Here is a 22,494-nt window from a genome sequence, read left to right on the forward strand (position 1 = left end):
GAAAGGTTTCATATTTCTTTTACAGCTCAGATGAATAGTTTTGTATTATACCCTCATATGGATCAACTGGAGATCACATGAAAAAAAGAAAAACCCTAAGGATATGAGATTAGTCAAGGAGTATATTTCACATAAGTTCATATCAATTATCTTATTACTGGGCTCTACTCTACTTTGCCTATAACTTTGATCTACTTCATTTAAACTTCTTAGATTCCACTTCCTGGCTGTTGTACACTCCTAGTGCTATCATTAAAGTTTTTTTCTTTTTTCAAGGATAATTTTCAACAACTAAAGGGCTCAGCAAACATCTTGGTTTTGGTCATCCTTCCTATAATCTCTCAGAGCAAGTGGTGAAAGTAGACCAAATGTTGGAATTTGAACCAACAGTTCCTGAACGTCTGCACTGTGGCATGCACTGTGCTGGGCACTTTATTTCCACTGTGTTAATCTTCATAACCCCATTGAAAGGAATATATGGTCACCTGATGAGTAATTTGAGGTTTAGAGAGATTAAACAACTTGCTCAAAATCACACACCTAGTTTTGAGTAATAGATATTATTAAAATATCTGCCTATTGTAGTTACATTTGGGGGGGGAAGTCATTACATAGAGTTACAAAGAGTACTATTTACAAGTGAAATGATGCTGGGATTTTCTTATAAATAATCAGATAGGAGATGTGGTGGGAATGTGGGTGAGAGCATAGATATAAGTAAGTTGAGCCATCAGTTAAAGTTGGGTTCATGATATTTTTTTCTACTTTTGTATACAATTGAACTTTTCCACACTGAACAGATTTTAAAAGTAAACTGGAAAGTAGAATCACGATAAAAAAGAAAGTGTAAATTGTGGTAGCGTTCATCTGAGCAATTCAATAACTCTTCCAGCTATATCCTTTTAGAGCCGATCTTGAGGAAGGACCCTGGATCAATTTCACATGCATGGGTAAATGGGCACTTTCATAACTTATCTAATAAAAAAGTGATGGGAATTCCCTGGTGGTCCAGTGGTTAGGACTGGGCGCTTTCACTGCTGGGGCCCGGGTTCAATCCCTGGTCGGGCAACTAAGATCCCACAAGCCACGCAGCACGGCCGAAAAAGAAAAGCAGAAAAAAATGAATATTCATAGCAATTATTAAGATCCTAAGCTGTTCCTATTGATCCTAACCACACCTCTCTCTTTAAATAAACTATGGTCCTAATTCTTAATTAAACAGAAGACCCAAAGACCAGTTTGTCAGATAGCCTGGTCTGCCTTCTGCTCTTGACTCCATTTAGTGTGCTACTTTACTGTCTGTTCATTCTTTTTAACTGCAAAGTGGCAGGAAGAGAACAAACAGCTTAAAGCAGTTGATTCACCGCTTTTGAGCAGCCCTATGGAGAGGTTTTCTGGAGGTAGGTAGTGTTTTCGATCAACACAATTATCAGTTTCAGTACTAGCTCTGCCTCTTCCTCAACTTTCAGCTGTCTAAATTAAAAGGGGTAATAGGAAAGTCCATCTTAAAACTGAAGTAGTTAAAATACCACCACTATCTTGAAAAAATTTGGGCATGGTGACTGGTATAAACCAGCTGGCACCTGTTACAGGATGTTTTAGCCACCACTCCACCTTCTGGCTTCAAGGGCAGTGTTGCTGACATTTTCAAAAGCTTTAGAGCTGGTAGCTTACCAGGAAGCACTCCTCATATAGTAGAGGCCGGCTTGCCTACGAGTGGGCCTTATTTACTGAGAAACCTCTGTGATTGAAGAGTTGGGCAAAGTATTCCTGGTGCTAAAGAATGGAGCCAAAGACTTCAAATGTAGGCTGTGAGGCCAAGATCTCAAGGACTAGCCGGCCAAAAGAGGTAGGGAATTAGAGAGGTAGGCTGGAATGGAGTTTGAAGGTAGAGCTGTTCCTTTTAGATGTATTTTACCAGAGAGTGGAAAATGGAATTGGTTTGTACATCCTATATGCTTATACTAACCCACTTCCCCAAATACAAGACACAGTGGCAAACACGGTTCTTTGGAACGAGTTCCAAGCCTGAAACCGGACTCTCAAACGAATGATCTGAAATTCTTCATCTATGTGTTGCTGTGAAGGTATTTTGTAGATGTAATTAACATTCATAATCAGTAGACTTTAAATAAAGATTATCCTGGGCTTCCCTCGTGGCGCGGTGGTTGAGAATTCGCCTGCCGATGCAGGGGACACGGGTTCGTGCCCCGGTTCGGGAGGATCCCACGTGCCGCGGAGCGGCTGGACCCGTGAGCCGTGGCTGCTGAGCCTGTGCGTCCGGAGCCTGTGCTCCGCAACGGGAGAGGCCACAACAGTGAGAGGCCCGCATACCGCAAAAAACAAAACAAAACAAAAAAAATAAATAAATAAAGATTATCCTGGATAACCTGGGTAGGCCTGATTCAATCAGTGGAAGGGCCTTAAGAGCAGAACTGAGGTACTCAGAAGAAATTCTGCCCGTGGATTGCAACTTCAGCTCATGCCTGAGAGTTCCCGCCTGCCTCTCCTGACACCCTGCTCTACAGATTTCAGACTTATCCCCTAGCCAGCCTCTACAACTGTGTAAGTCAATTCCTCGCAAAAAATTCCTTAATATGTGTCTCCTACTGATTCTGTTTCTCTGGTTGAGCCCTGGTATAGTGATTGTGCCTGAGTATTTTCAAGCAGTTATTATGTGTAATTCAGACTTCATATTTTAACAATAGCAAATACAAATATTTTTATGTATATATAGGAGTAAGAGTATGTGTGGGCTGTATATACATGTGTGCTCTTTTGACTAGGCTTGACCTTCAGCTCCCATGTCCTTCCTTGTAGCGTTTAAGAATCCTGTAGCAAGAATTCTGCTAAGGCAGCTTAACCAGAATCACCCTCCCTCAATATCTGATTGAGTGTCTCATCCTTCATTATCCCCCAGTTGATGTGTGATTACACCCACCTACTTTTGGTAAGAATACTGTTGAGTGATGTAGCAATAATCCCCCTTATGCCTGATGTTTCTTCATAGTAATTTTCCATCCACTGACCCCCTATCCCCTATTCCTTGGCTCTAAATTCCCACTTTTCCTGTTGTATTCAGAGTTGAGTCCAATCTCTCTCCCCTATTACAAAACCCTACCACAGTAGCCCCTGTTGAATAAAGTCTGCCTTACCATCTTAAAAAGTGTCATGAATAATCTTTTCTTTAACACCTCCACACCTTTCTTGATCACATATTTCTCAATAATTTTTTTAACCATTCATATATATATAAACATATATACATATATATGGTTAGATTTCAAAGTTTATACTGTTATATCATGTTCACTATTTTTAAAAATACAGATATAAAAAGAAAAAGAAAAATGTTGATATTAAAAAGTAAATATTACAAATGGGGATTGTACTATTCTCTTCCTGTATCTCAAAAGTCATCTTGCATTTATCTCACCTTGAGGTCATTCTTTAAACTATTTCCCAGCAGATGGTGTACCAAGGTGATTCCTGGGTTCACATCTTAAAAAGCAGTAATGGTGCCTGTTGCAATTTCTACTTTTAAATTCTCAGTTAAACAAAAAATAACTACTGAAGTTTTTTCTCTTTAAAATGGAACACTTTGAGAGCGTACAAAAGACTGCGAAAGAGTGAGCACTTAGGACAGTTGATACAGATCAGCCAAATGTGTCTAGGAGTCAGTCACTCAGTTGATTTATCACTCTGCTGAACCCTGCTAACGACAGTAGCAGTCTTGATACCTGCAGTTTTTAATGGTTTTTATTCTTAGTCAAACGAATTTAATTAACATCTCAAATGGACCACTGATTTAAAATAGGAGTCAAAAGGAAAATTCTTTCAACATGTTAGTTAATGGAAAGCATTAAAACTAATAAATCTGCGTTTTTGTCTCAGGGTGATTTTCGTATCCATATATGTCACTTAGTACATCATATCAAATATTTAAAGGAGAAATACAGTGGTGATTACACCCAATTTGGCTATTTATTGAAAATTATAAAAAAGTTATGTTTCTCATGTTTCATTTACAAATAAAACCTGAAACCTTCTCTCATCATCTACAAACAAGACACAAAAAATTATTAAAATAATTTGATTTTTTTAAAACATAAAAGTAATTATTCCAACCATCAGTCAAAAAAGCAGTTTCTGCTTGGCTTAAATCCTCTAAAAGTGTACTTAATTTTTAGTCCAACAACAAGCCCTTTTCTTACATATATGAAAATTTGTATTACATATTAAATAGAAAAAAATTTGTTGGAAGGAAAAATTCCACTCAAAAAGTTTTGGTATTTATACATTGATTTTTACTTTTGCTGAACACAAAGTGATGAAACATTACTAAATGTGCTCACAGAAGTGAAAGGAGTTCATGATTCAATAAAGGCAGGGAAATTCTGCCTTAAACTAACATGTTTCCAATAAGACTGAAAATAGACGTGATAATACAATCTCGAATAACATACAATGTGCGTGCCTCCTGAAACTGGTCACGTTTGACATTTTAATTACAGCATTATTTTTCTGTCAAGACAGCAGCCAGTTCTGCTTCATGTCGTATCAACACTTGATTTATGTAAGCAGCGACAAAACAGTATAGATAGCTGTTAAATTTAGGGTGCTTTTCAAATATCCTCGAATGGACACTAATATGCAAATCAAAGACCATTTTGTTGTGAAGGCAAAAGCTAAGACTTAGTATCCGCTTAGTACGTTAGTTACGAACATCTAGCAGAGAGCCAGGCACAGTAGTGGAATGTTTGAAACACTAGTATTTATCTTTACAAACATACATGAAGTCTTTCCAGTTTTCCTAAGTGTCCTCTGGCCTTAATGGTGCTGATAAGTGAAAGGATTAAAAAAGCACAACGGAACACATGAAAACCACAATAAATGTCAGCGGTTGTTAGCAACGAAGAGCTCAGAGACAACCACATTTAAAGCCATAGGATCTTTGCGCCCGATACTTGAAATCCCAAGGTTCCCTGGGGTGGAGGCGGAGTTACATTCAAATTGACAGCTTTTTCAGCCAATGACACAGCCAAGCAAAGGACCGCGAGAAGCCCTAATTCTTTCACATTACAACGCTGAAATCATACGAGTTCTGAGCGTATGTGGGTGTTTCAGGGCCCGATTCGAACTACTAAGTATTTCTCACCCGCAGTTACTGTCTAGTCAACATAGCAATTCTCTACCCGAGTGTGGCTCTGTGGGAGTTCTAGTGTCTAAACGCTGAAAGAAAGTCACATCGCCCTATGTCAACGGAAGGACCCATTCGTCCGAGGAAGAGGCGGAACTCGTTTTATTCTTGCTCTTTATTGGCCACGCAGCAATGAGACCTAAGCTTTCAGCACAAACGATAAGTCGTTAAAACTTCCGCTAACGTAACGTAAAGGGCAGTGCTGTGCAGCGCTATACGGAAGCTGGGTCTACGCTGGCGCAGATATCTTGCATTCGTCCAATCCGGAGAGAGGCCACTCCCTGGAGCTTCTTCGCTCCCCCCGCCCAACCTCTTTCCCTTCCCCTGGGCTATGGCCCGCCTCTCTGCTGCTGACCAATCCTCTGCATCCTCCTTTGTGCGTTTATCCAATCAGAGAGGTGGAGGGTGGAGTTCCGGTCGACGGGTCCGCGCAGAGGCTGTACTCCGAGTTCTCTCCTGCAGCAGGTGTGGGCTCTCTGATGAGGTATATTTCCCAGACTTGCGTTGTGCAGGTTCCTGGGATGGGCAGCTCTCTAGACGGGCAGCGACAGTGCCGGTTGACTGTAGAAAGCCGAAGCCGCTGAGCCTGCAGCACGAGGAGCAGAGGGAAATGGGGAGGAGCTGGGAGGAGAGAACCACGTGTTGGGGCTTCTGGTGCAGTTGTCGGAGCCCCTGGGTCATGCCCGTGCTGTCCCTGCCCCGCGGGCCTTCCAAGGGTTAGGTTGGTGTCGCCGAAGCCGCCCCCAGCACTCCTCTGGGTTATTTTTGAGTAAAAACAAAGCGCCTATTCGTCAAGTGTTCAAGGAGACGTAGCCAGGACCTATTTTTCCCCTACCCTCATTCCCTTCCCTCGCATTCTTATATTACCCACCTCCTGGGTTGGTTAATTTTCGGGGTCAGAAAGCAGATTTTCCTTTGGGAAGAGACGTGCTGGAGTATATAGTACGAACTCTGAGACTAGCTTTCATGATAGGCACTTTACGTGTATTATCTCATTTAATCCACACAGCAACATTTAAAGGGTTAGGTACTGTTACGGTTCTCATTTTCATGCGAAGAAACAGATATGTTAAGTTACTCGTCCACGTTTTCTCTTCAACTTTTCTCTGACCACTTAATTGAGTGTGACATTCGGCTTCCACGCACGTAAAATTTAAATATGGTATTGCTTGTAAAATGTTGGTCTTGTTTTCTTTCCTAACTTGAAGTTATTTTAGAAGTTAATAAAACATACCTAGAAGTAAATCGATTGATGTTATCGAGGTAAAATGATCTAGTAGAAAGACATAAGAGTAGGAGCCATTTACTAACCTTTGGGCAAGTCACCTTCTCAGCCGCCGCTTCCTCCACTGCAGAATTGAAATCAATTCCAGACTTGTCTACTTCCTGGAGTCGTGAGGATTAAATGATATAATATGTATAAATTACTGATGTTAACTACATATGACAGTTTTATGCTTTTCAAATTCTTTCCTGTGGAAGCTAGACTATCATTAATATGCAATATATATTATAATTAAAGTATTCTGTATATACACACATACAGTGGATAACATGCAGCCTAGTACCACTAGAGTGTGAAATACCTTTTAAGCGTATGTGGCCCACTTATCTGCTTATCCAGGGTTCAGGATAGTATTCCCTGTGAATGCAGAAGTGGTACTTGTCTGGTTTGTATTCTTTCCTCAGACTGCTGTAATTAGCATAAAGCAAAAGTAGATCAGCTCATTTAACTGCTTTTCTGAGTTCTGATTACTTTTGGAGACTCTGAAGGGAGGTCCCATTTCCTTGCCTTTTTCAGCTTCTGGTAGCCTTTTATATTCCTTGGCTTGTGGCTCCTTCATTTTAAAAGCACATCACTTCAATCTCTGCTTCCGTAATCATATCACCTTCTCTGCCGTAGTCAAATCCGTCTACTTTCGTGTTAGTGGGGGCACTTGTGTTTATATTTAGGTCCCATCTAGATAATCCGGAATAATGTCTCCATCTCAAGATCCTTAGCTTAATTATAAAATCCTTTTTGATGTGTAAGGAAACATTCATAGGTTCCAGGAATTAGAGCTTGGATGTTTTGGGGGTGCATTATTTTTAGCTTGCCACAAAGGGTATAAAGAAGCGTAAAACATATCCTATCCTAGTGCAGCTTAAAGTCTAGTAGGATATGCTGTAAGAGAAAAAAAAAATGACTTCTGGATTGCTGTGAAAAGACCCTTCTAAATTACCATAGGTTGGTACTTCAGCTTTTCCCCTGGAAAACAGAAGAGGTAAATGAATATTCCTGTGATAATGTGGATACAAATTATTAGCCACATTAGCCTGAATTAACCCCTTAGAAGAGTGAAATTTCTTTATATTCTAATCTTCTGCCTTAAAAATTCATGTGAGTATTGCATTTAATTTCATATTTGTATTTGATACTATTTTGAACTATTGCCACATCATAACATTGCTGTTCTATGGAGATAGTTTATTTTGTGGCTTCTTATAATAGCCAGTTTACTATAGTCATAGGTGTATATCCTAGTTTAAGAAGCATGACCTCAGATGATGGGGATTTATTATAAGGAAGCCATCTATGCAACTAAATACGCTGAGTCTCATTGCTCCTAAGGCTAGAATATGCACTAGGCTTCTTGGAGAACTGGACTGACAGTCCCTCATGATTGATATCCTCTAGTCCCCCCAGCAAGGAGATAGTAGCTCTGATGACTTCAGTGTTTTGTTGTATCTTCAGAAGGAGGTAATATTCTGTTCCTCTCATGTCTGGCTGGAATTAATAATTCTCAGGAGACAGAATCTGATGAGTTGGGTTTGTTACCATCCCACCCAGTGTGGATATGTTGGAATAAGATAAAATACGAAAGAACCCAGCTTCAAGTAGGCATTCAGTATATAAGAACTACTCTGTAACAGTCTCTGTGCTTTTTGCGTGGAGATGGAAGGGTAAAGGGCAAGGAGAAGCACATGTGGGACATTTCTGTGGGCCAGCCCTAGAAGTGACATACATTGCTTTTTCTCAGGTTCTTTTGGCTAAGACTCTGTCACATAGCCACATCTAACCAGTCTAGTTGTGCGCCTACCCTAGTGATCTGCTGATGAGTTAGCAGTCTGCTACAATGGGCAGTACCTGTAGCCAACTTCTTAAGACTTGTCCTCAGCCCTTAGTTTCCAGCCTTTAGTTTCTTCACCCTGTGAACTCTGTTGACGTCCAAATGCCTCTAGACAAACCTATTACACAAAGTTCTTTTTTTTGCTGGCTCCATACCTTTGCCATCATCAGGTCCACAAGAAAAAGTCTGACATCCTTTGCTCTATAAATAACAATGCAGTGCGATGCACCCATTTGTCCTTGTTCTGTTTGAGCAGGTATCCAGCCACAGTCTCTTGGACTTTTCCAGGCATGGCTCTTGTATCAGCAGTCTACAGGGTACCAGATCAAGGTCTGAGTTTGACTGTAATGGTCTATATGGGAAAAGAATCTAAAAAAGAGTGGATATATGTATATGTATAACAGATTCACTTTGCTGTACAGCATAAAGTAAATCAACTCTACTCCAATAAAAAATAATAATTTTTAAAAAGAAATTTTAAAAAAACGTCTGAGTTTGAACCACTCTCATGCATGGTAAAGTGGGCCTGAGGAAAAACTTCTGTAATATTTTTCCACAAATAACTTATTCCAAAAAAATTCTTTATCAGCTTCTTTAGTGCTTTTATTCCCTCAAATTGGTGTCAAGCTAATGATTACAAGACTAGTTTTAGGCCGTCTTCTTTGCAAGTCCAATGTGGGTGGTCCACCACCTAACTTAGGGCTGTGAGGGTATAGTACACAGTTTATAGCTACAACATTTTTATTTTTGTGCACTTAAGGTACAGTTTATTGGGTGTTTTCTCGATAATTATATAACTGATAATCCAAACCTAAGCTATTTCACTTATTTGTTAAATGTTCCTATTTGGTTCACCAGCCTTCTCTGTTCCTTGGCCGGGTAGTAATTCAGGTGAAATAGATATAGAGGAATGAACATTAAAAATTTTTTTTAAAATAAATTTATTTATTTTTGGCTGCGTTGGGTCTTCATTGCTGCATGCAGGCTTCCTCTAGTTGCGGTGAGTGGGAGCTACTCTTCCTTGTGGTGCGCAGGCTTCTCATTGCGGTGGCTTCTCTTGTTGCGGAGCACGGGCTCTAGGCGTACGGGCTTCGGTAGCTGTGGCTCGCGGGCACTAGAGCGCAGGCTCAGTAGTTGTGGCGCATGAGCTTAGTTGCTCTGCGGCATGTGGGATCTTCCCGGACGAGGGCTGGAACCCACGTCCCCTGAATTGGCAGGCGGATTCTTAACCACTGCGCCACCAGGTATGTCCCGGAATGAACTTTTTTTTTTTTTTTTGCGGTACGCGATACTCTCACTGTTGTGGGCCTCTTCCGCCGCGGAGGACAGGCTCCGGACGCGCAGGCCCAGCGGCCATGGCTCACGGGCCCAGCCGCTCAGCGGCTTGTGGGATCCTCCCGGACCGCGGCACGAACCCGCGTCCCCTGCATCGGCAGGCGGACTCCCAACCACTGCGCCACCAAGGAAGCCCCAGAATGAACATTTTTAAAAACTATCTTTGAAACGGATAATCTCTGGGAAGCTAGCATTTAAGTGATTGAGATGAATGGTAGTTAGAAGTGATTTTTTTTTACTACCTGAAAAATAGTATTATTGTAGAGTTACGTTATTTCACATTTATGCATTTAAAATTGGATTCAGTTACCTTGTGTGTGTGTGTGTGTGTAAGTAACTCCCTATCACTTAGCTTTAAATGCAGATTTTTCTTGGGTTCCAAGTTCATTTTGGCTGAATTAACTTGTTCATCATTTCAGCTAGATAACTTGTACATCATATAATAATGAGATTTTTAGCAAATCTCTTTACATTTTAACGACCATAAAACTTCATTATGTTTTCTGCTGTATATTTTCCAAATTTTCTTGGCTGTGTAACAACTTGAAAAGTATAAAGCTTAAAATTTTGGCAGCATGATGTAATAGAAGAAGCACTTGGAGTCAGAAGGTATATCTAGACCATGCAAAATATTTAAGTTTTCTGAGCTTAAGTTTCGTATTTGTAAAATAAGAATAATAGTACTTCTCCTACTTAACTCTCGGAGTTGTGAGAAACAGATGAAATAAGAAATACTGTAGTCCTTTGAAAAATGTAATTCTTTCATAAACAAAATACAAGGTTGTATTAAGTATCTGTTATACCTTAAAAGGGTTCAAATTTAGCATGAATTTTATTGTGAAATCCAGTAGTTCATGTGATTTTTTTTTTTAAGTTTTTTGCTGCTTCATAAGATGCCTGGACCAAAAAATGATAAAAATCCTGTCTATCAACTCTTTAAAATTAATATTAGTGTTAATTAATATTATTTTCCCAATTTCATTCCTTTGGTTTGCTAACAGTACAATTTCATAGGAAAATTAAAAGAAACCTCTTCTTCCAAAGACTAATAACTTTTCCTGATAGCGTAGATTAGTTTACCATATCAGTTAATATATTTCTTTTACATGTTCCTTTGCATTAGTATGTATGCTGAGGTAAGTGATGGCTCTATTCTCTTTGTGGACATTCATACTGATCATTAGTACTTTATATTGGCCTAAAAAAAAAAGAATTTCACCATTTCTTGAATTGCAATGGAGCTAGTGGTTAAGAGCACAGATCCTTAAACCTGACGACCTGAGTTGAATACTGGCTCCAATTATAACTACTTTGTAGACTGTTAGGATTAAATGAGTAAATATTTGTGAAGTGCTTAAAACAGTGCCTGACAAACACTATTAAATAAATTCCTTCCTTAATGATTTTATTCAGTATCATTCATCAAGTATTAATGTGAAATAATAGCTAAAAGAGAAAAAGCTCTAGGAGATGGCTTATATTTTAAATTATATCTTGTAGCTGATACTGTAAGTCTCTAAGGCTATAAATACTTGGAAATTTACACATCCATTCAACTAAAATTTGCACTGGATTTCACATCATTGATATTATCACTGTCTTAAAAAACTTTGTTAAGGCCTTCCACATATTCATGCTTTAAATATTTTAACTTTATGTTGCTTGGTTGTATGAAGTCATTTTGATTAGTGCAAATAAGAATTATAACAGGACTTTACATTTGAATGGCCATTTAAGAATGCTTTGTAAAATATTTCCTTTATATCATTTGAGAGGCAGTATAAGAAAGTATTTAAGAGTGTGGGCTCTGAAACCAGTTTTGAGTTCCAGTCCCTGCTATGCATTTGTGAGCAAAGTGACCTCTGGTGTGTCACCTACCTTTTCTAAGCTTTACTTCCTAATTATATAAAATGGGAGAAGTAAGTGTACCTATTTTGTAGGGCTGTCTGGAAGGTTAAATGAGATACAATGCATATAAGGCATTTAGAACAGTGCCTGGATTATAACAAGAGTTCATTATGTCTTAGTTACTGTTAATGTCACTGATGCATACAAAAGTATCAGTAAACAGAACAAGTGGAAATGTGAGGCAACCAAGATTCAGATTGGATCTGTGATTTACTGAAGGTCACAGGCAAAAAAAAGAAAGTAAGCCTCCTTACTTCTAGTGCAGATCTTTTCCCATAAAAACACTGCCTTCATTTCCACCTTTAACACCTTTCAGCTCACTCATATTGACTAGGTCCATCTCAGAGGCACGTTCCTTCGTTTTCCATTGTGTTTCCAATTCTTGGCTGCTTGTTAGAGTATTTTTATCTTGGTTCTAATTCTGTCAGACTGCTTCCGTTTCTTCATGAATCCTTCAGCCCTGTATTACTCAGACCTAAAGTTGTTAGCATGCATGACAGGCATCTATTTTCAAGAAAGGAAGAAAGAATAGATACTGAAGCTAAATTTTTCATAGCGGTTAGTGTTTGTTGTTGTTGTTTTTTAATTAATTATTTAAATTTTGGCTGTGTTGGGTCTTCGTTGCTGTGAGCGGGCTTTCTCTAGTTGCAGTGAGCGGGGGCTACTCTTCGTTGCGGTGCATGGGCTTCTCATTGTGGTGGCTTCTCTTGTTGCGGAGCACCGGCTCTAGGCACGCGGGCTTTGGTAGTTGTGGCACGTGGGCTCAGTAGTTGTGGCTCGCGGGCTCTAGAGCGCAGGCTCAGTAGTCATGGCGCACGGGCTTAGTTGCTCCGCGGCATGTGGGATCTTCCTGGACCAGGGCTGGAACCTGTGTCCCCTACATTGGCAGGCAGATTCTTAACCACTGCGCCACTGTGATTTCATTAGCCTATCATTAATTTGTATTTAATGTAGCACTGAATTATTTTTGCAGAGCTATTTTATTCTTTCCAAACTTTCCCTTCCCCTGTCCCCACCCCACCCTGAGGTTGTAAAGTCAAATTGAAGTTATTTCTTAGGAACTAAGAAGGGAGCCTGAAAATCACACAAACACCCTGAGCCATTATAAAAATAGGAAGAATACAATTTTATGAATCACTGGGTTATTTTTTAAAATCTTTAAAGATTATAATGTGGATGTATCTTTTTGGCATCAAAAGCATGTTTGTATCATATAAGCAAAGCACAAAGTATTTAGTGCATTATACTGGAATTTTGAGTTAGTTTGATCCCGTAAAGTATTTTGTGAAAGAAGAGTTGCATTTTGAACATTCTGGTCTGAGATTTGGGTTTGCAGATCTAGTTATTAAATTGCATTCAAACCATCAGGTGTTTGTTGAATACTTTCTGCCTGTAGGGTACTGTGTAAGATGGTAAGATGATGTTCCCAAATCCTAGCCCTTTCCTTAGCTTCCTCAGTTATGCCTTCCTGGTGCTTTCTATGATGTTAGGAGGTTGAGTGAATTTACCTCTAAACTGTGGTTATGGATGTTTTATCAATATTGATAATATTAGTACTATTTAATTTCTCCGCAAAAGGGATAGCTGCTTCTAAAGCTTGGTGTGTGTGTGCGTGTGTGTGTGTGTGTGTGTGTGTTTCCTGTCTTTGACTGTCATTGTTTTACATCTATGTGTAGTTCCTTGTCTTTGCCTCCTGCCTGCCTCTATTGAGTGTGTTTTGTGTGTGTTTATATTTTTATACTCCTCTTATGGGAAGTAGCATTTCGTGAGGTAAGCTGTGGAGTTAGTCTCAGGCAGGTGGAGGATTGATATTAGAGAATTGGAAAATACGGTTCCTGTCCTTAAGAAGTTTATACTTTACACTGAGAAAGAAGCAAATATAAATATATAAAACATAACTAGAGATAAATAACACTTTAGTATATTTGGTATATGATTGCTAAATTAATAACAGTTGATCTTTTGGCATTCAGAGGAAGTAGAAACTCACTTTAGGCTGAGTTAAGAAGGATTTTGTAGTACTGGTAGAATTTGAGCTATATCTTGAAGCATGGGTATTATCTAGATAACTCAAGAAAATGATGTAGGGTTCTTGGAGAGAGTAGCAACTCTTTTGCAGTTGTATTGTGGGTAAAATATTTTGCCTAGCCTATTAAAGTATTGATGAGTCTGGGCTTGCTATAAAATATAGTGTGTAATTCACATGTTCAAACATCTGCAGTTCATGCAGAAACAACAAAAGAATGTATGTAGTACTTTATAAAAATTAAGTGTTTAGTTTATGTACTTAAGAAATGCTCGTGAAATCTATATTTGCTTTTATTTCTGATATACTGAGTGTCAATATTTTTTACAACATGAAGTTGGCTTCTAAGAATAAAACTCTCACATGATATTTCTCGTGTGGGAAGTAAGAAATTTTCCCGTTCTTGACATCTTTGGCCAGGAATCAGATGTTAAGTCAAGTGTTTCCTGTCATGCTCTGTATCAGGCACAGAGGAGGTTATTGCAGTTGCAGACGAGAGGTAATGGAAAACAGGAGGATAGTGGCAGGACAAACAGTGAGGAGATGGATGTAATGGTGATTTTCAAGGTAGGCTTTATTAGCGAGGAGAATCTTGTCGTTTGCCTCCTTTTAATCAAAGGTAATTCTGAGATTTTGAGCCTTGGTGACTGAGAAGATTGTGCAGTTAACAGAGATGAGGAATATATGTTTGAGTTACATTTTGAGTATATTTAATTTGAAGTTTTGGCAGCACGTTCGAGGGTAGAGGTCTAGGCAGACATTAGAAATATGGGATTGGAATTTTGAAGAGAGATCAGGGTTGAGGATAAAATCTAGGAGTTCACATAGAGGTAGGAATTTATATTGCTAGGTGAAGAGGAAAAAACAACTTAAGAAAATCTCAGTTATCCTGGGTAACAGTGGAAATTTATTCTGTTTAGAGACTTTGTAATTAAGTCCTGAATGATGTTTTTTGTCATTCTCTAATTTTTGCACCTGTTGCTCGATGGCAGTAGTCATCAGTGCCATGAGCAAAGAAGGCAAGTATTAAAAAAGAATTTGGTAGCTTAAGTCTTCATGTTTAGTAAAGTTAAACTTGACAGTACAATATTTCCAGTCCTTTTTATCCTTCACATCAGATCTATACAGTAAGTGTGGAATTTTTTTTTCCTCTTAATATCCGGCTTTTGTAGCATGGTTCAAGAATTATGCCTTTTGTTGGTTATTTCTCTGATATCAGGATCTTTCACTGTGTTCAGAGGAAAGGAAATGAGTTTATAACTTAACTAGATTCTGATCTTCCCGTGATATGGCACAAAGTGGTTAAGAGAACTGGTCTGTCCTATTGAATCTTTACACGAATATAAAGCTATAAATATTTATGTTTAAGGGTTTTTACCACTGTTTTGATTTCTATTTCAATAGATCCCTTTTGGATACTCATCTAATTTGGAGTAGTAAATAGTGAATCTATACTTCAAAATGTAAAAGAAGATATCTTTAACTATCTATTTATAAATATTTATAAACTGTTGCCTTTTGTATGAGAGATATGTGGACATGATTATAAGCTCTCCAGTATTAGGAAGCCTCATTCTGGCTTAACCTTATTTCAGGCACTGGTTAACAGTGGAAATTAAAAGAATTATTAGTATGTTAAAGTGTTAAAGCATCTTTCTGTTTGGTGACTTTTGGGGAGAACATTTCATACTGTGAATTCACTGTAGAAGTATCTAGTCTGCTTGTCTCCCTGCCCCCACTGCCCCCAGTGTATATATTCAGTTTGATGTCAGTTATCATGGTTAACAGCATGGGGGATATGTGTATATATATATATATATATATATGTAAAATCTAGTAGGTTGTTCTGCAAGTTTATCGTTTGACACTTGCATTTCTTTGAAATTCTCTGTGCTGGCACTTCCTGGTCTTTCGGGCCAGGCATCATTCTGAGCACTTAACATGTAGTAATTAGTTTATATCTTATAACAACCCTGTTAGGTTGGAACTGTTAACCTCTGTTTAAAGAATAGGAAGCTGAAACACATAACTAGTGAAGCCAGAATTTTCTTTTTTTAACATCTTTATTGGAGTATAATTGCTTTACAATGGTGTGTTAGTTTCTGCTTTATAACAAAGTGAATCAGCTATACATATACATATATCCCCATATCCCCTCCCTCTTGCGTCTCCCTCCCATCCTCCCTATCCCACCCCTCTAGGTGGTCACAAAGCTCAGAGCTGATCTCCCTGTGCTATGCAGCTGGTGAAGCCAGAATTTGAACCCTGACAGTCTGGCGGTATACCCATTCTCTTAACTACTGTGCAATACCTATTTCTCTAAGCCTCAGTTTCCTCACCTAAAAAGCAGCAATAAAAAGATTATCTTTTAGGATTATTGGTAGGGTTAAATGAAGCAATACATGTGAAGAGACTGATACAGGAACCTAGTTATTAATCAGTTAATACTAGCTGTCTATTGTTTGGACACTTTTCTGAGATTCTTCTGGTTCTTTCTTTGTCTCCTTTATAGTTTTTATTTTTCCTCTGCTCATTCCTTTAACTGGTGTTTCAGGGTTCCATTCTTTTTTTTTTTCCTAATTCATATTTATGTATGTATGTATGTATGTATGTGTGTATGTATATATGGTGGCATTGGGGCTTCGTTTCTCTGCGTGTGCTTTCTCTAGTTGTGGCGAGTGGGGACTACTCTTCGCTGCGGTGCGTGGGCTTCTCATTGCGGTGGCCTCTCTTGTTGTGGAGCATGGGCTCTAGGGCGTGCAGGCTTCAGTAGTTGTGGCTCGCGGGGTCTAGAGTGCAGGCTCAGTAGTTGTGGCGCACGGGCTTAGTTAGATCCCACATGCCGCGAACTTCCCGGACCAGGGTCCGAACCCGTGTCTCCTGCATTGGCAGGCGGATTCTTAACCACTGCGCCACCAGGGAAGCCCTCAGGATTCCATTCTTGACCTGTTTTCTTTGTTTGTTTTTGTTTTTGTTTTTTTTGCGGTACGCGGGACTCTCACTGTTGTGGCTTCTCCCGTTGCGGAGCACAGGCTCCGGACGCGCAGGCTCAGCGGCCATGGCACTCGGGCACAGCCGCTCCGTGGCATGTGGGATCTTCCCGGACCAGGGCACGAACCTGTGTCCCCTGCATCAGCAGGCGGACTCTTAACCACTGTGCCACCAGGGAAGCCCTGACCTGTTGTTTTATATCATTCTGTATAATTCCCCTTCGGGAGTTTCATCCAAGTCCCTAGTTTTTAACTACTGCCTATTTCCTATAGTCTGATGACCCAGTTTTATACTTTCCTCCTGAGCTGTAAACTGATGTATCCAAATGTCTATTTTACATCCTCCCTTGGCTACCCCCATATGTCCCTCCAGCCTGATGTGGATAAAACTGTAAAAGGATTTTAATCTAAAATGGAATTGAAAGATATGGAATGGAGAATCTCACACTTGTGTTCTCAGAACAATGAAACTTAAAGACTGAGAGACTGATTTCCCATAAATGCCTGATTTACAAAAGAGTGAAACTTAACCTCTGACCAATGAACCTCTCCCCATCTTTGAGCCAGTGAACTCTGCATGGCCCCTGATTGGACCCTCCCCTTTTGCACTCCTTGCCCATAATTGCAACCCAGCCTAAACCTTCAGTGGACTCACCTGTAGCTTACTGCAGCATGCATGTCCTGAACTGCAATATCTCTGCTACTCCAGGATAAACTCGATTTTCGGTAACTCAGCTTACCTCTTTTCTTTTAGGTTGACATTGCATGGTGTCATAAGTGATCTGAAGGCGCCAACCACTTGAACTTCCGGGATCAAGTGAGGTTCCTGCACTTGAGTCCTTTGCACTGTTTGCTTCTGTGAGTCGCTGTAACTTTCAGTTTGGTAAGTCTCCTCTCAGATCTCAAGCTGCCTCCTTTTGGTTGAGCTGTCTTACTTTATTCAAAATCTAGATAGAGACAGATTGTCTTTCTGGTAAGTACTCTTGTTTCTGATAATTTTATCTAGTCATCTGAATGTACTAAAGGTGGCCTCCCCATTGGGGAATCCTAGCCAGTGCAGTACGCGGGCGTCTTACTGTTGCGGCCTCTCGCGTTGCAGAGCACAGGCTCCGGACGCGCAGGCTCAGCGGCCATGGCTCACGGGCCTAGCCGCTCCGCGGCATGTGGGGTCTTCCCGGACCGGGGCACGAACCCGTGTCCCCTGCATCGGCAGGCGGATTCTTAACCACTGCGCCACCAGAGAAGTCCCCACTCAGGTGGCTTTTAATTCCATTTGTATAAATTGCCTGCACAAGGACTTATCCTTGTTGGTCAAAAGAACCTGTATCGAATGGGAGACAGTGTTCACCCCTGACCTTGTCAATCTGCCTAATAAATTAGCTCACACCATAGAAGGTGACTCTAGAAAAAAGACAACAAAGATTTTGAATCTACAACACCAACGGATAGAAACTCCAAAGCAAATCCGTCCTACAGGACTATGACATTATTGTAAAAAACCTGACCTTGGTAAAAGGATTGCTACAAATTGAAATCCAAGTAGTCACAACCTTCTAAGAACCCATGGCCAAACCCACCCCCAATGATGGGACTCCAAGGACACACAGGGACTGTTCCTTGTTCTGCCATTATGTAGACTGGAGGAAACTACTCTCCAGATCAGGGACAAATTCCTTACAGTATTTTTTTTAATACATTTATTTGTTTGTTTGTTTGTTTATTTATTGCTGTGTTGGGTCTTCATTGCTGCGCGCGGGCTTTCTCTAGTTGTGGCAAGCCGGGACTACTCTTTCTTGCCGTGCGTGGGCTTCTCATTGCGGTGGCTTCTCTTGTTGTGGACCATGGGCTCTAGGCACACAGGCTTCAGTAGTTGTGGCGCACAGGCTTAGATGCTCTGTGGCATGAAGAATCTTCCTGGACCAGGGCTTGAACCCATGTCCCCTGCATTGGCAGGCGGATTCTTAACCACTGCGCCACCAGGAAAGTCCCACCTTACAGTATTAATTGACACAGGAGCTACTCTTATAAGTGCTCAACCCCACTACAATTAAACAGTCCCTTTCTTGGGGTAATATGTATGTTCAAATAGTGGGAGTCTTAAAAAAACTGCAATGTGTCCATATTTCTCAGCCCATATTTTTTTGTCTGGACCTTTGCAAGATAAATGCCTGCTCCCAAACGTTTACTGGGATGAGATTTTCTGGAGAAATACAATGCTGCCTTTTTTTTTTTCTCTCAAAAGGCAGAAATATCCCTTGAGTTTGAATTCTACACTTAGGAAAATTTAACCCCTTTTGCCATTATTGGCACTCTACAAACCAAGGCAGTCCAAACTTTGTACTCATCTGTCCTATTAAACCTGGTATTCCCTAATATTTGGACAAAATTCTTAACAGAAAAAGGCACAATTCATGGTGCCCCTCCCATTATGATCCAGATTGACCACACAAAACCTCTCCTAAGAATAAACAAATATCCTGTGAATAAAGAAGGTTGACAGGGCATAAGGCCCATTATAGAGGACCATAAGGCCCAAGGGCTTATTATCCTTTGTGCTAGTCCTTGTAATACCCTTATTTTGCCTGTTAAAAAAACAGGATGGGGCTTCCCTGGTGGCGCAGTGGTTGAGAGTCCGCCTGCCGATGCAGGGGACACGGGTTCGTGCCCCGGTCTGGGAAGATCCCACGTGCCGCGGAGCAGCTGAGCCCGTGAGCCATGGCCGCTGAGCCTGTGCGTCTGGAGCCTGTGCTCTGCAGCGGGAGAGGCCACAGCAGTGAGAGACCCGCGTACCGCCAAAAAAAAAAACAGGATGAGGATGGAGATTTGTCCAAGACCGTAGGGCAATAAATAACATTGTAATTCTCTGCCGTCCTGTCTTTTCTAATCCCCACATGCTGTTGGTATCCATCCATACTGGAAGCAACTTTTACATTCTAGTCAACTTATACAGTGGGTTTTTAGTATCCCTGTTGAAAGGGGTAGTCAGCGTCTCTTTGCCTTTACCTGAAGGACAACAGTACATCTGGACAGTCATGCCTCAAGGCTTTACTGAGGCCTTCTGACTTCTCACAAGTTTGAAAGACTGATTTAAACGACATAAAATTCTCTGGAGGCTTTCTGGGACTAGCTGGTCATTGTCATAATTGGATCCCAAATTTCTCCTTAGTGGTTCAGCCCCTATATGCCTTACTAAAGAACACCAACCTGACCCCATTGTTTGGATGATCAAGATAGCTTGGCCTTTCAGATCTTGAAGGAAAGCCTAATAAATCCACCTGCCTTTGGACACCTAAATTATCAGCTACCCTTTTTCCTTTTTGTATATGAAAAGGAAGTGAATGCCCTCGGATTACTTACCCAAAAACATGGGGACTATCACTGACCTTTAGGTTTCTACAGCCAACAGTGAGATCCAGTGGCCTGAGAATACTCCACCCCCACCCCTTAGAGTGATGCCTGCTTCCAATCTTTTAGTAAAGGCTACTGAAGAGACTGTTATAGGATCCTCCTTGATCATCTTTGTACCTTAGCCTGTTGAGCCTTTCTTAAATTTTGCACCACACTCAACACCTTTCAGCGAGATGTCTCACCACCTATGAAATCCTCTTACTAACCTCCCCTCATATGACTCTTATTCATTATAACAGTCTCAACCCTGCTATCCCTCTTCCCTCTTGCACTGATGAAGTTCCCCATGTTTGTTTGACTTTGATGGATCACCTCTTGACCCCTCATGATGACTTACAAGAAACCCCCTTGGTGAATGCTGATCTGGTTACTTGATGGTTCCTGCCTAAAAAGTGAGAATGGCAAATTCTGTGCCAGGTATGCAAGGTCATTGAGGCTGCACCCTTGCCTTCGACCACTTCAGCCCAACAAGCGGACTTACGTGCTCTCACTCAAACATGTGTTTTAGCCAAAGGCAAGACGGCAAATGTCTGTACAGATAGTTGACATGCCTTTGGGATAGCCCATGACTTTGGAATGTTATGGAAACAGTGGGGTTTCCTTACTTCTAGTGGAGTTAAAATTAAGAATGGCCCTTATGTCCAAAATTTGTTGGATGCCGTACTGCTGCCAGCAGCTCTAGCTGTCATTAAAGTCCCTGGGCATTCCAAGTCTGGTTTTCTGGAAGCCAAAGGAAACCACCTCACCAGGAATCCTGCAAAAAATGCCACCCTTCTGAGATCTATAAACCAAACCTCTGTCATAGTCCAGAAGGCTACTCCCCCTGGCAAGGACCTAAGGGAACTAGCCAGGGAAGTACAACAGTTGGCCTCTGAAAGAGAAAAACAGAATTGGAAAATCAAAGGCTGTTGGTACTGTGAAGTAAAGGGACTCTGGTTTGGAAACAGTAATAAATTGGTCCTGCCAAAAAAAATCTAAAATTTCCCTTTTTAACTACCATATATGAATTAAACCATTGGTCCAGTGAGAAAATGGTAACATTTATGAATCAATATTGGTGGAGAAACGTTGGCAAGGCCACAAAAAACACATATCTTATCCTAAATTTAACCCAGAGGAGACTGTCTACACTGCCTGGGGACATTTTGATTTACCCAATAGACCATTTGAGGTCTGGCAGATGGATTTCATACAGTTGTCCCTGTCTCATGGATATAAATATATTAAACTAGTAATGGTGTGCATGTTTTCACATGGACTGAAGCATTTCCATGTAGAAAGGCAGCTGCCTCTTCTGTAGCTAAAGTCCTTTTAGAAAAGATTACTTCCATTTGAGGAACCTCCCTGGAACTCCATGGTGACTGGAGAACCCACTTTACTGGGTAAGTACTTTCACAAATCTGTGCCATCTGGCCAGTTCTACAACATTTTCATTTTGCTTATCATCCTCACTCTTCAGGACAGGTTGAACATACAAATGGAATTATCAAGATCCATTGGCTAAATTAGTTAAAAATCTCCAGATACCTCAACCAAAAATATTTCTGCTGGTTCTTCTAAATCTTGGACCCGTTCCATTCAGGATTCATAAGCTCTCACCCTTTGAAATAATTATAGGACAGCCAACGCATTTAGTCCCTGCTTCCTTTGACCTACAAATAATAAAAGGGGATATATTTCAGTTTTGCAAAGGTCTAATTAAATCCATTGACAATAATAATGCTTTGGAGGAATAATCTTTCCACAGCATGCTCCCAGGAGACAAAGATGTCAGACACCACCCTTTGCAGCCTGGTGACTTCGTCTGCTGGAGAAGACATAGCCATAAAGTTTCCCTCCAACCTTGTTGCAAGGGCCCCTACCAGCTGTTGCTGACTAACCCCTGTGTCGCTAAGCTCCAAGGGATGGACTCCTGGATTCATGCGTCTCTTCTGTAAAAAGGCCCCCAAACTTGAGTGGATCTGCAACCTAACTGGTGATTCAAAGCTAAAATTTTCTACTGAACCAGATGACATCAGAAGTAGACAGCTTTCCCAAGATATCCAGACAGGCCTGTGTCATGCTGCTTAAAGTTCTAATTGCCCTTTCTTTGGCTTTCTTGCTGCTCTCTTTAGCTTTAGCGCATCCCTTGGCGCACCTTACCAAAACTCCCTGATTCTGCCAGCCTTACTGATTGTTTGATTTGTGCCAGAGCTAATAACATTCATGATGAACCTGAACTGGTAACCTGGCCATTAACCTTAGAAGGATGGAGAAATCTGTCTGGCAGAGATGTAGGCTTTTCCTTTGGTACCTTTGAAGAGGTGCATGTTATTCCTTGCAGCAAATTGGCACCAGACATTACAGAATTCCATTGGGTGCCCCCTGCCCATAAAGGAATACCCCTTAATCAAGTCTGGACTCTTACCCAAAATCTTTCTTTGTGTTTTGAAAACATTTATGGTACTGGCAAAACTCTGGCCTCCCTCCCACTAAACGCTTGTAACTATACAATTCTATATGACTCAGATGATCGTG

General features: G+C 40.6%; 1 protein-coding gene across 2 annotated transcripts in view; it reads left to right on the top strand.

The window, feature by feature from the left end:
• The first annotated feature begins 5,616 nt into the window (after positions 1-5,616).
• Positions 5,617-22,494, top strand: part of WDR89 (WD repeat domain 89) — a 34,547-nt gene continuing 17,669 nt past the window's right edge. Inside the window, exons 1-2 of one of the 2 annotated variants that reach the window (XM_082647040.1) lie at positions 5,617-5,684; positions 17,324-17,452. The gene's annotated coding sequence lies outside the window, so the exon portion shown is untranslated. The remainder of the gene's footprint in view (positions 5,685-17,323; positions 17,453-22,494) is intronic. The other variant, XM_082647041.1, reaches the window with a different exon arrangement.

Source organism: Grampus griseus (assembly GCF_964374135.1).
Source record: "Grampus griseus genome assembly, chromosome: 2".
NCBI lineage: Eukaryota > Metazoa > Chordata > Mammalia > Artiodactyla > Delphinidae > Grampus > Grampus griseus.